The sequence below is a fragment of the Oncorhynchus mykiss genome, chromosome 24, assembly GCF_013265735.2.
Source record: "Oncorhynchus mykiss isolate Arlee chromosome 24, USDA_OmykA_1.1, whole genome shotgun sequence".
NCBI classification, from domain to species: Eukaryota; Metazoa; Chordata; class Actinopteri; order Salmoniformes; family Salmonidae; genus Oncorhynchus; species Oncorhynchus mykiss.
The window spans coordinates 5376988-5392077 of record NC_048588.1 but is presented as its reverse complement, the minus strand read 5'-3'; the positions used below and the strand labels follow the sequence as shown (position 1 = coordinate 5392077).

The following is a 15090-nucleotide window of genomic DNA, read 5'->3' as shown; positions in this document are numbered from 1 at the left end:
CTGTATCCAGGATTGTGTAAATCTATCAGCAAGCTCATTAGCATAACACAACGTTAACTATTTATGAAAATCGCAAATGAAATGAAATAAATATGCCATCTCTCAAGCTTAGCCTTTTGTAAACAACACTGTCATCTCAGATTTTCAAAATATGCTTCTCAACCATAGGAAAACAATCATTTGTGTAAAAGTAGCTAGCTAGAGTTAGCATTTCGCGTTAGCATTTAGCGTTAGCATTAGCGTTAGCATCCAGCACGCAACATTAACAAAAACATAAAAGCCTTCAAATAAAATCATTTACCTTTGAAGAACTTCTGATGTTTTCAATGAGGATACTCTCAGTTAGATAGCAGATGCTCAGTTTTTCCAAAAAGATTCCTTGTGTATTAGAAATAGCTCCGTTTTATACATCACATTTGGCTACCAAAAAAAATCCATAAATTCAGTCCTCAAAACGCAAACTTTTTTCCAAATTAACTCCATAATATCGACTGAAAACATGGCAAACGTTGTTTAGAATCAATCATCAAGGTGTTTTTCACATATCTCTTCATTGATACATCGTTCTTGGACACATGCTTTCTCCCCTGAATCAAATGGTAAAGTAGAAGCAGCTGGCAATTGCGCACCGAATTCGACGCAGGACACCAGGCGGACACTTGGAAAATGTAGTCTCTTATGGTCAATCTTCCAATGATATGCCTACAAATACGTCACAATGCTGCTAAGACCTTGGGCGAACGACAGAAAGTGTAGGCTCATTCGTTGCGCAATCACAGCCATATAAGGAGAGAATGGAAAACAGAGCTTCAGAAATTCTGCTAATTCCTGGGTGATGCATCATCTTGGTTTCGCCTGTAGAATGAGTTCTGGGGCACTTACAGACAAAATCTTTGCAGATTCTGAAACTTCAGAGTGTTTTCTTTCCAAAACTGTCAAGAATATGCATAGTCGAGCATCTTTTCGTGACAAAATATCGCGCTTAAAACGGGAACGTTTTTTATCCAAAAATTAAATAGCGCCGCTAGAGCTCTATTAACATAATGTTTACATACCCTACATTACTCATCTCATATGTATATACTGTACTCGACACCATCTACTGCATCTTGCCTATGACATTCTGTACCATCACTCATTCATATATTTTTACGTACATATTCTTCATCCTTTTACACTTGTGTGTATACGGTAGTTGTTGTGAAATTGTTAGGTTAAATTACTCGTTGGTTATTTCTGCGTTGTCGGAATTAGAAGCACAAGCATTTCGCTACATTCGCATTACCATCTGCTAACCATGTGTATGTGACAAATAACGTTTGATATGAGTTTGCCAAATGATTTATCCAATTTTGAATTCAATGGATTTGGATTATGTTGCTTCCTGTGCTCCCTTGAAGTAATGGGTCTGACAAAAGCAGTGAACTATGCAAGACCACCCACACAATTGCACACACAATGACATGCATACACACACACACACACACACACACACTCCAATTCTTCCTAGAAAACTTGAGTGCAGAAAGATCTCCAGATTCAGTCTTTTTAATTCCAATCAAAACTGGTATTTTGTTATGAAAGATATGTACCTCTTTCCCTGTTCTATTTTCAGCTCTGTGGCAGAAATCTAGAGCTTAAAAAAACAAACATATTTTTCCCTTCCATTTCTTCCACTTTGTTTTCTCTCCGGTCAGCCACATCCAGTCAGTCTGTTGAAAGTTTTGAAAAGTGTAGAAAGTCATTTAGCTTCCTCTGCAGCAGTGTGCGAGGGAGAGGCAGATGGAGAGATGCAGGGGAGAGAGAAAAAAAAAGAAGTTAGTGGTCGATTCAAAGGTGTGGATCTTGACTTTCATCTAATATCTAACCAGACGGCCTTTGGCAAGAGATAAACACTGTTTTGTTGAAGCAGCCTGGAGTGCATATGCACCCCACAGGAGGCTGCTGAAGGGAGGACGGCTCATAATAATGGCTGGAAAAGAGCAAATGGAATGGCATCAAACACATACGGAAACCATGTGTTTGATGCATTTGATGCCATTCCACTAATTGCGCTCCAGGCATTACTACAAGCCCGTCTTCCCCAGTTAAGGTGCCACCAATCTCCTGTGATGCACACCTATGGCCTCCATGAGCAGACTCTGTCAGGGTAGCACCATCAGCAAAGTCAGTTTTTTATCAAAGGACATCAAACTCTGGACACAGACTGGGCGATGGTCTCAGGTGCTCTACCGTTCACAGTGGGGGAATATGGGCCCAGCGCTGATCTGTTATAGGCCCGTTTTTGATGTTCTACCCAGATCGAGAGAAATGAGAAATTCAGTAAGGTGTTGCTGCTCTTTCTCTGTGGTATGCTTGCACCAAATAGTAACATATCTCATTTTATTAAATAAGATATCCACACATACAATTCTGCCCTTGTTGACCATAATCTCCTGATCACTCATTCTAAAATAGTTCACTTCCCTCACATGGGTGGCAACCTGACCGTAGATAGAACCCTGCATGTATTGTCTATGAACCTGACCAATCACCCATCTCGCTCACTCAAGAGGATCAGTCTTGGTTCTTTAACGTCATGGAAATGCATTGCTCTGATCTGTAGGTGCACTCGTGGTACAAAATATGTTTCTTGCTTCTCTTCCCTTGTTCTGTGCATTAAATTGACCGCATACCAGGGCAACCTTATTCATGCACTTTTTTGTGTGTGAGAGCCTCCCAATGCATCAGTGCCTCTTTGTCTGACTGGGAACAGGCTACATGTTCTGTAACCTGCAGGCACTGTGTTCAATTGGCAAGAAGGGACGAGAGGAATGGGAACACTTCACATCTTGTGAAGAGAGAGTAATGGAGAGAGGCGAGGGGTAAAAACCCCTTGTGAACTTGCTTGTGTTACAGTAGTTTTGTCTGCCTCCTTTGGAATGGGGACTGGCAAGCTTTCGTCCTTCCCGAGACCGAAAATCTATCCCTTCTTGGAGGACTGCATGCTGTATGATAAAACTAGCATTGAAGAAGGACTAATTTGGTGTCAGCTAACAATCTGAGGGACTGGTCAGACAGATCAGAGATGGGATCTAGCTGTCCAAACAGGAAGTTAAGACACATGGTGAGAGGGGCGGGGTGAGGGCAGCCTTGTCCCTTGAATGGTCTGTGGAGCAGAACAGTGGAGTAGTGTTTGGATACGATGCCTGACTCGAGGCCTATTGAATGCAGGATCAGACAACATATGGATCGTCAGCCACTTGCACTTCCGTTGAACTTGAAAATGGCTTATACAAACTGAATAATTATCTAAATGTCTTTACGTTAAGGTGACTAAAGGAAACTGTTGGAAGAAAATGAAGGAGATACATGGTCCCGGTGTTTTGCCGTGTTGGTGTCTGTTGCTGTGTATATTGCTTATTTTTTCATTACTTAACAGCTTACACAAATTATTTGACCAATTACACATCCATTAAAGTGATATAATTTCCCAAATGCTCCTTGTGAAATGGTAAAACCCCCCAGTGCTGAAGCATTATGGGAAAATCTGCCCGGTGATGATATTACACCTCTTTATACTGAGTATACCTGCTATCTCCATGACATAGACTGACCAGGTGAATCTGTGTGAAAGCTATGATTCCTTCTTGATGTCACTTGTTAAATTTATTTAAAATCAGTGTAGATGGAAGGGAGGAGACAGGAAAAAATAAGGATTTTTAAGCCATGAGACAACTGAGACATGGATTGTGTATGTGTGCCATTCAGAGGGTGAAGGGGCAAGACAAAATATTGAAGTGCCTTTGAACATGTAGTAGATGCCAGGGGAAATGTTTTTTTGTCAAGAACTGCAATGCTGCTGCGCTGTAAAATATGTACTGGAGAAATTACAGTAAATTAATAGCAAAAAAAGATGGCAGTAAATGTACTGTAATTTTTTTTTTTACTGTAAATTAGAATTAGTACATGTTGCTGTAGATGTACTACAATAACTTACTGTTTATAGATAACAGCACCTGTACACCTTTCTAATTACAATATATTACTGTGCCTCTATTTTACATGAATTACTTGTATCTATGAAATTTACAGGATTTACTTGGCACCTCGAATTGCTGTTCAATTACTGTAATTTATTATACAGTATTTTTGCTGTAAAACTACAGTTATCTGTTGTATGTCCTTTTACAGTAATACATGACATTTACAGATAAAATATGCCCGTAGTACTGTAAACTTCTAAAACATTTCCATCACCAAAACAACACAATACAAATAATATGTTCTTAAGCATGGGTTTAATGATAAACAAGCACATTCAATAAGCTCCCAAAAGTACAACTTAACACTTGCTCGGTGGGAATTGCCAATAAACTGTAACGAAATGGGCTGCATCACAAATGCCTCAGTTACAAAACGTACAACTTTCCCCAAGCACCTGTGTAGATCTGAAAATTATTCATTGGGACAGAATACAATTGTTCATCTTAAAAGTATTGGTATGACATAACTTCACAAAAAATCAAGGGTTTCCATCATAGCATTAGTCAGGATTGGTGCAACCAACCCATTTTACAAAACTGTGAAGCATCTCCCTTTACGAATAAAAAAAATTAACACAAAATGATGTGTAATTATATTCTAGCTTGCATGTGACATAAAACATCATGCTAGATTGTCACAGGGCTATTCTGTCACTTTGTATGCTGGAACAGATATGAGCATACACCTTACTCAGGACGTTGATCAATTCTGAAGACCGATACATTTTAAACCTTTTTGTTTTTAAAAAAATTGCTGAATGCAGATGCAAAGACAGTTTTAATAACTGTTGCAGCATAGAAAGTGACAGAATTACAGATGAGAAAGGCACTGGTATACTGTTTGTATCTTAGTTTTTTAAATAAAAACAACCTTTCAGACACAGGTAACTCAAATTGTATTGCCTCGCTTTGAGCTCAAAAAAATAAAACATGTACTGTGTCTTGTTTCATAATAAGACGGGTAGTAGGGCCTACTCTCAACAGAGATTTGTGCAACATGTCTGCCTGGCCTTACCTTAGGAGGTTTGTCATTACCTTCGCTCCCAGATTAAAAGCAGAGTATCTCGTTTTGGTAAGGGTAATTTGACTTTTTAATTATGTGAGATTATGGTTATAAAATACCTCAATGGATATGTTGTCCTATTCCCATTTCTAATTATGCCCTTTCCAAAACGACATACTCAAGCTTTAATAAGGGTTGCCTATTCAAGTTTGGAGTAAATGCCAGACATTTCCAAACATCCAAAGTAGCATTACTTCCTCAACAATGTGCCAATTTCAGTGCATACTGGATCATTTTCTAACACCTAAGGTGTGAAACACAAAAGAGTCAAGCCCAGTGACAAACCAAACTTACTTGAGCAGGTCACAATTAACATAAATACATTTAATGTATGCCCAAGAGGAACTAGCCTATAGCTGTTCTAAGTCCATTATCTTCCTGAGCAGAGTACAAACATGTACAGTACATTAATTGTGTGTCTCTTCTTCTCCACTACCTTTCCGCTTTTCTCACTGACAACCTCGGCTGTGGCGGTCTTCGAGCCAGTTGGATGGACTGATTCCAGCAAAACATCTGTGAAAACAAAGAGCACATCCCGACAAAATTTGAGAAAGATTGTTAGTCCACTGATGTGTACGGATTTTTACCTCTCTACATTGTCCCCAGTTCAAATAATGGCTTCACATTATGTGTTTATCCTCAGACAAAGGAGCCTTTCAAACTTATCCACATATCTTGATTCAATTAACCTGCCAAACTAAGCTGTGATACAAAATGCCTCAGTTTAAACCCCCAATGGAGTTCTCCCAAGGAAAAAGCATATTTTTGTTTACCTTTGGATGAACTCCAGGGTGCGTGAAGCCTCCTCTTGGTACTGCTGACTGAAGTAGAATGAGATTTTTTTTAAAGCTGCCAGCGCTTCCACAAAGTTGGAGTGGACCGACATCACGACCTCCTCGATGCTTATCATCCATTTGGCAGCAGCCATTGTGTCACCTGAAATCAGATCACATTTATGTTTCGCAATTACCTCTGTGAAACATTGCTATTGTAAGGCCCCGTCTATAAAACAATTAATCACACAGAAAGTCTTATTGGACACATTAACTTGAACAATCAGTCTTGGTGAGTCCGGCAAGGGAATTGATCCCTCCACATCTGTGGCTGTGGCTGACACCTGAAAGATGTAAAACAACACATTCTATAACTTTCAATTCAAATATTTTGAACATTTGGCACATCTTAATTTTAAACTTCTAAAATACATAGGAATGTATTATTGTATGCATAAGATGCAGATGAATGTAAAACTCGTGTCGGCCTGTAGAAGGAGTGCATCTGTCCTTTCTATGAAATCAGCAGGAAGACAACACAAGGGCCAACATCAGTCGCTCCACCCTTTTCAAACCTTGACAGGATGTGCCGAACCTCTTAATTTGTTGGTTTGTAGCAAAAGTATTGTGTGAAAATCCTTCCATTTTCTGCCATCGTTGCATACATTTTTTTCCCAGGATTGAGACATCTGTCAGTAACTTGAAGTTCTTGTAGAGTGTCTTCTGTGTGAAAAGGTATGGCCACTTACTCTTCAGCTCTGCTATCTTAGGTGTTGGGCTAGCGTTGATGGCATAGCGCTGTAATTAAAATGTTGCTTGCATGATCTGCGAGAGATGTCCTCTGTCACATCCTGCCGGCCCTTTTCTGGAATAAAGCTGCTCCATTTCCTTACGCTTTGCCTACAAAGTTTCTTCCGTTTCTTCTGTGGGAAAGTCAGGCTGCCATCTTTGTCACTTGGCCCTCTTGCACTGGATACAGTTGATGAGCCTGAGAGTATTTCTCTTTCTTAGCCATACCAGAGGGTTATCACGATTCTTATGCTCAACGCGTGTTTTCATCTGATTTATTAAGAGGGATCCATAACCACTCCCAATTGTAGTGCCATCTTTCGTTGTATCAGCGAAGCTTTTCAGGTACTGTTGTACCATCCTCTTGGCTATTGCAATCTGCACTGGTCGGATTAGGCTTAATAACTCTCAAAGCATCTAGTGTAATGCTCACGATCTCTCTTCATTCTCCCGGGGTTGGCCGTCTGCCTCTGGCGATGGCTGATCTCAGGTTCATGGACATTTTCCCCAAGGGACAGTGATGTTCTCCGGCCAGAAATCCAGGTCTACAGTACTGGTTATACTGGTTGTTGACCAGGTTGTGCTGAATGTGGATGACTGTAAAGGGGAAGGGCTTGATGGCTCAAATGTTGATGTATCCTTGATGGATCCTTGTATGAACTGGTAGTAAAATAGTTGCTCAACTCAGAAATCTAAAATAGTAAAACTACAAACGTTTCCTCTCGACTGTACAGTACTAGTAAATATTTTAACAAAATGTAATACCTTCAAATCTCCATGCATTTAGCTGCTTCCGGCATTGTATTGGTCTGATGTGCTCTTGTAGGTCTTGTTCTTTAAGAAATTGAAGGTCTGGCTTTCCCTCTACTCCCACAATTGCTAGCTTGTCCAGGAGGGATGAAAGTGTCTCCTCAGGCAAATATGGTAGCACTGACAATACTGCCTCTCTTATCTCCTCTCGTAGCGCTGTCATGGCTCTACAACAAAGGACAAGGATGATGAAGGATCATTATTGATTTGCCAAATATCTTGTACTCTACGAAGGGGTAATAACCAAGAAGTTCTTCATGCTTAATGCAGATCAAGTTTAAATCCTGGACTACTCCTGTTAGGCTGTGAATACCTAAATCAACTAGCTGCACAGCCTGCTGCCTCTAAAACAAAATAAAGAAGAGTAGCAACGGACCAGGATCAACTTCATCTCACCCACTTGCAATCCATCCTCATCTTTCCCCATCACAACATACATACCCTATCTGTACTTTGTGCTTTTGACAGTGATATCCTTCGAAAAAACTGTGTTGTCAGATTTGAAGTGAAATTCAGCGACTGAATCCTCAATCTTGTTTTAATCACTGGCATAAAACTCAGTTCCATTTTCTACCTGCGAAAATAAACTGCCAGCACTTAAATAGGCTTGGAACAGTTGGTGTCTCTCTGCTAGAGTCCCACATAGATTCTTGAAGTTGTGCAATTTCCGTGTACACTGCCTGAAGTAAGTATGCTGACTTTCAGACCTCAATGTCCAGAGACGAATAAGTGTCCCTTACCTAACGACACGTTTGGGGAGATAATGGTGCTTTGACTTGAGGGGTTTGGCAGGAAAATAATCGGTTCTGAAATGGATGTATTCATCAATAAGGACTTGAAGATATGCCACCTGGTCAGCAGTAATTGCTGATGCTCTAATATATCCAACCGTCTTAGGAGCAAAATCAACAGCCGTACACCACTATCTGGTAGATTTTTGATCCAATCTCCTACTAAGAGGGGGAGTACTCTCAACAGACACCAGTTTTATACAGCATGTCCACTTAGCTTCTCATTGCCAGGTCTTATCTCAGGAGGTTTGTCATTACCATCACTCCCAAGGTATTTAAATCGGCTCATGCAGATAAATCGGCTCCATTCTAAATATGTAAAATGTTTCTCTTGATTGACCAAATGATTAATGAACAGTTCAAGGTCAAAAGAGACAATGCCCTCGAAGATGTCATGAACAAGGCAAGGAGGCAGTCCAGGCTGGCAAACATGGAAGTACCTAAGCTCATTAAGTGAGGGAGACTCATATCTCACTCACTAGCTTTAAGCACCAGCTGTCAGAGCAGCTCACAGATCACTGCACCCATACATGGCCCATCTGTAAAACAGCCCATCTATCTACCTCATCCCTATACTGTATTTATTTATTTATCTTGCTCCTTTGCACCCCAGTGTCTCTACTTGCTCATTCATATTCTGCACATCTACCATTCCAGTGTTTAATTGCTATATTTTAATTACTTCGCCACCATGGCCTATTTATTGCCAACCTGTTAGGGATAGGGGGCAGCATTTTCACTTTGCGTGCTCAAACTTAACTGCCTCCTACTCTGTTCCAGATGGGAATATATGCATAATATTATTACTGGTGGATAGACGCTCTGAAGTTTCTAAAACTGTTTGAATTATGTCTGTGAGTATAACAGAACTCATATGGCAGACAAAAACCTGAGAAGAAATCCAAACAGGAAGTGAGAAATCGATTTTCAAAACAGTGCCATTTGAAGTCCATGTTAGTTATGGATGTGCATGCACTTCCTAGGGCTTCCACAAGATGTCACCGTCTTTAGATTCTGGTTGTAATGATTCTAATATAAAGGATGGTCTCATAGGAGCTCTTTTACTGAGTGGTCTAGCAGAAAGCCTCAGTCTCATTGCTCGCAGTCACGAGAGAGCATCCTCCCGTTCCAATGCTTTTCTTCAGACAATGAAATTCTCCGGTTGGAACCTTATTGATGATTAATGTTTAAAACATCCTAAATATGGATTGCATACATAATTTGACTTGTTTCTACGACCTGTAACGAAACTTTGAGTTTTTATCTGGAGGTATTGCTCGTGCTTTTTGAAGATTGAATGCTGGGCTGAACAAGCTAACAACAAGTGGCTAAATGATGGGCTTTATGGAACTTTATGGAACAAATCAGTAATTTATTGTTGAACTGGGATTCCTGGGACTGCCTTCTGATGAAGATATTCAAAGTAAGTGAATATTTATAGTGTTTTTTGTAGCTTCTGTTGACGTCAAAATGGCTGCTATTTCTTTGGCTAATTTGGGTTCTGAGAGCCATTCTCAGATGATTATTTTTCCGGGAAGTTTTTTTGAAATCTGACACAGCGATTGCATAGAGGATACGTTTATCTTTAATTTTGTGAATATCACTTGCATCTTTTATCAATGTTTATTGTGAGTATTTCTGCAAAATCACCAGATGTTTTGGAATCAAAACATTACTGCACGTAACGTGCCAATGTAAACAGATTTTTTATATATATATATACTGTATATATGCACATTATCGAAGAAAACACACAATACATGTATAACATGATGTCCTATGAGTGTCATCTGATGGAAATAATCAAAGGATAGTGATTCATTTTATCTATATTTCTGCTTTTGTGATTATCTTTGGCTGTGAAAAATGGCTGTGTATTTTTGGATTTGGTGTTGATCTAACATAAATATATGTTGTGTTTTCGCTGTAAAACATTTTTAAAATCGGACACGATGGGTAGATGTTTATCTTTCATTTGCTGTTTTGGACTTGTTATTAATGTGTGAAAGTTGAATTTCCCGCGCCACCTTTTCAGCTGAATGGGGGGGGGGGGGGGGGGGGGGGGGGGTGTTCCTTTGAGGGACTCCTAGCCATAACAAGTTTTAACATATGTATTCGATAATATATCCGTCAAGGCAATTTCTCATAAGAAGTGATTGGAAACATGGCTACCTCAGTAGCCGGGAGACAGCATGTGACCACTCGCCAAATATGGTCCCTTACAGGCATTCTCCAATGGAAATGCCTAAAAAGACGTCACAATGCTGTAGACAGCTTGGGGAATGCGTGGAAAACGTAAGCTGATTCGTAGCTCATTCACAGCCATATAAAGGAGTCATTGGCATGAGGCGGTTTAAAAAAATGCGGCACTTCCTGATTGGATTTTTATCTGGGTTTTGCCTGTAACATCAGTTCTGTGGCACTCACAGACAATATCTTTGCAGTTTTGGAAATGTCAGTGTTTTCTTTCCAAAGCTGTCAATTATATGCATAGTCGAGCATCTTTTCGTGACAAAATATCTTGTTTAAAACGAGAACGTTTTTCATCCAAAAATGTAAATAGCGCCCCCTATATTCAACTGAATCCAAGAATTTAAGCTTTCTAATCACATTAGCGCACGTTAGCTCAACCGTCCCAGTGACACACCGGTCCCTGCACAGAAGGACTAGTTGCATGTGATCAATATTTGACCTGTTATAACACAAAATGTCACCTATAGTAAGATTGAAAGCAGGCACCATTTGAGGATTTTCAACCTCAAATGCATCCTGATATAGTGTTAAGGCTAAAGATGATGGTTCTGTTTTAAATAAAGCATGGTCTGCAATATTCTGTCCATCCCAAATACCTTGAAATATTTCCTTATCTGAGATGTGAGCATGTCTTGAATGTCTCTGACTCAAAAAGGGCACCAAGTGTTTTATTTATAGGGACATACTGGGCAAAGCACTCTTCCCCAGATTCATTATTATGATTTATTTATTGATTTAATCTTTATTTAACTAGTTTGTCAAGAACGAATTCGTATTTATAATGACGGCCTGCCCCGGACGACACTGGGCCAATATTGCGCCGCCTTATGGTCTCCCAACCATGGCGAATGTGATACAGCCTGTGCCGAAATACAATGGCACAGGTTCAAACATAATTGAAAGTCTTTATGAAGATAGTCTTCCGACGCTGATCTGTCCGTAAAGAACAATTACAGGCCTTGAGAGGATCCTTCAATTACATTTTTATATCATTCTCAGGAACATCAAAACCTAAACAAATGAGCTGTCTCAGTTCAAGCTGGAGTAGCCTGTACTTATTTGAAAAAATATAAATTATTGTGGAAGGACCACCAGAGGGCAGGCTGCTCCCACAGACAGTAGCCCAGTGGAAACATACCGATATACATGGGAGTTGTTAAACGAGGACGAGGAGGACCGGAAGGACTCTGTCAAGCCCGTTCGCCGACTAACCCCGGCACGTCTGCCACCGAAACGACAAAACCCGCTCCGTACAGGGGAGAAGTCATCACCCATACAACAGGGATTGTGCTATAAATGCCAGTCTCGGGACAATTACAGCCCCAGAAAGGAAGAGTCCATGGCCACCGAGTCAGCGCTGGTCGTGCCTGCACATCCCGGTCCGAGAGGGCAAGATTACCCCTGTTGGTTAGCAGAAATAGCCCCAGCCCCAGAGATTACAGTTCGAATAGAAGGATGAGATGTGGTAGCCATTCTCGACTCGGGAAGTATGGTTACGTTAGGGAAGGAGCAGATGGTGACCACAACAACACTGCTACCAGACAAAGTAGCTGTGTCCTGTATCCATGGAGACACCCACTATCACCCCACCATGAGTCTGTCCATTCCCAGCCCGAAAGGAAGGTGTAAAGTGAGGGCGGGGAAAGTACCCCAGCTGAAGGTGCCATTATTGATCAGGAAAGACCGTCCCTTATATAAGGAGCTTTGGCAGGTGACCTTACGCACCGGACAAAGAAGATCAGGTCTCCCTATCACATGCCAAGAGCCGGGCCACCGAAGGGGGACAGGAAAGCCGAGAAAGAACAAAACCAAGTCCAAGTCCGAGGATATAGTCCTACAAGGAAACCTAGCCTTGGCCTCGTCCTCTGGAGCAGAGGAAGAAATACAGATACAAACGCCTCCGACAGCTATTCCAGGAAACCTTAGATGAAGATACCTGCAAAGGGTTATACACGACGGAGGAAGGAAGGAGCCACCAGAGGCTAAGGGCTATATTTGAAGTCCCATCAGAGGAGGGACCATGGAAGGGATTCTCCTCAGGCACCCCAGATGGGGATGGGAAACAACCTCCACACCACTCTACAAAGGTTGACCTGCCCCAAGAATTAAAGGGACGGTTCGGTACCTCTCAGCATAGAGACCCGGACTTATGGGATGCCTTGAGGAAGGTGATCGACGGGAGGAATGTTGACAGATCATTTGACCCCTCTCTTCCCTACTATGCAAACAGGCGGGGCCTCTTGTACTGGGTCGTGCAACAAAGGGGGGGAAACAGAAATTACTAATAGTGCCTAGACCTTTCGTGGACACTGTCCTACAGCTAGCCCATTCCCACGTCCTAGGAAGACACCTGGCATGGGACAAAATGATCAAAAGAATCATGCAGAGGTTCTATTGGCCCCGTGTCACCCGAGAAGTGGCCAGGTATTGTAGGACGGGTGATCAATGTCAACATATGGCCACACGTGCGTAATCCTTTGATTCCTCTCACCATTATAGAGACTCCTTTCGAATGCATGGCTATGGACCTTGTGGGACACCTCCCCAAAATCCGCCAGATGACACGAGTACATCATGGTGGTCGTAGATTACGCTACCAAGTTCCCAGAGGCCAAACCCCTTCGCAAAATGTTGTCTAATGGAATCGCAAGGAATTCTTCATGCTGTTCTCCTGGGTGGGCTTCCCCAAGGTGATCCTAACTGACCAGGGAACCCTGTTCATGTCCCAGTTGATGAAGGACATGTGTCGGTTATACCATGTTCAACAGATACGCACAAGCATAATCCACCCGCAGACAAATGGTTTGTGTGAATGTCTGGTGTCCAGAGACAAGAAAAACTGGTACATGCTTCTGCCCCACTTAACCTGTTAGAGCTCTAGGGGCGCTATTTCATTTTTGGATAAAAAACGTTCCCGTTTTAAGCGCGATATTTTGTCACGAAAAGATGCTCGACTATGCATATTCTTGACAGTTTTGGAAAGAAAACACTCTGAAGTTTCAGAATCTGCAAAGATTTTGTCTGTAAGTGCCCCAGAACTCATTCTACAGGCGAAACCAAGATGATGCATCACCCAGGAATTAGCAGAATTTCTGAAGCTCTGTTTTCCATTCTCTCCTTATATGGCTGTGATTGCGCAACGAATGAGCCTACACTTTCTGTCGTTCGCCCAAGGTCTTAGCAGCATTGTGACGTATTTGTAGGCATATCATTGGAAGATTGACCATAAGAGACTACATTTTCCAAGTGTCCGCCTGGTGTCCTGCGTCGAATTCGGTGCGCAATTGCCAGCTGCTTCTACTTTACCATTTGATTCAGGGGAGAAAGCATGTGTCCAAGAACGATGTATCAATGAAGAGATATGTGAAAAACACCTTGATGATTGATTCTAAACAACGTTTGCCATGTTTTCAGTCGATATTATGGAGTTAATTTTGAAAAAAGTTCGCGTTTTGAGGACTGAATTTTCTGATTTTTTTTGGTAGCCAAATGTGATGTATAAAACGGAGCTATTTCTAATACACAAGGAATCTTTTTGGAAAAACTGAGCATCTGCTATCTAACTGAGAGTATCCTCATTGAAAACATCAGAAGTTCTTCAAAGGTAAATGATTTTATTTGAAGGCTTTTATGTTTTTGTTAATGTTGCGTGCTGGATGCTAACGCTAATGCTAACGCTAAATGCTAACGCGAAATGCTAACGCTAGCTAGCTACTTTTACACAAATGATTGTTTTCCTATGGTTGAGAAGCATATTTTGAAAATCTGAGATGACAGTGTTGTTTACAAAAGGCTAAGCTTGAGAGATGGCATATTTATTTCATTTCATTTGCGATTTTCATAAATAGTTGACGTTGTGTTATGCTAATGAGCTTGCTGATAGATTTACACAATCCTGGATACAGGGGTTTTTTCATAGCTAAACGTGACGCAGAAAACGGAGCGATTTGTCCTAAACAAATAATCTTTCAGGAAAAACTGAACATTTGCTATCTGAGAGTCTCCTCATTGAAAACATCTGAAGTTCTTCAAAGGTAAATGATTTTATTTGAATGCTTTTCTGTTTTTTTGTGTAAATGTTGCCAGCTGAATGCTAATGCTAAATGCTACGTTAGCCATCAATACTGTTACACAAATGCTTGTTTTGCAATGGTTGAGAAGCATATTTTGAAAATCTGAGATGACAGTGTTGTTAACAAAAGGCTAAGCTTGAGAGCTAGCATATTTATTTCATTTCATTTGCGATTTTCATGAATAGTTAACGTTGCGTTATGGTAATGAGCTTGAGTCTGTATTCACGATCCCGGATCCGGGATGGGGAGATCAGAAAGGTTAAAGTTTGCCCTGCATAGAAGTACCCCAGGCATTCACTGGGTTCTCCCCATTCAAACTGAGGGATCCTCGACAGAGCCAAGGAGATCTGGGAGGCACAACCATGCATGTTCCGGTTGACGATAGAACATGTTACCCTGATGAAGGACCGCCTGTCAGCAGTCTGGCCCATAGTAAATGAGTATATGGAGAAGGCGCAACGGACTCAAAGCCGGGCCTACGATAAGTCAGCGACACCCAGGGACTTCGCCATG

At 41.2% G+C, this 15090-nt stretch overlaps 1 long non-coding RNA gene across 1 annotated transcript; it reads right to left on the bottom strand.

Annotated features, from left to right (window-relative positions):
- Positions 1-4278: 4278 nt before the first annotated feature.
- LOC118944078 lies at positions 4279-7620 on the bottom strand. The gene is made up of 3 exons (XR_005039385.1): positions 7416-7620; positions 5862-6024; positions 4279-5601 (listed from the first exon to the last, which is right to left on the bottom strand). It is a non-coding gene; the product is annotated as an uncharacterized LOC118944078 (long non-coding RNA).
- Between the last annotated feature and the right edge of the window lie 7470 nt (positions 7621-15090).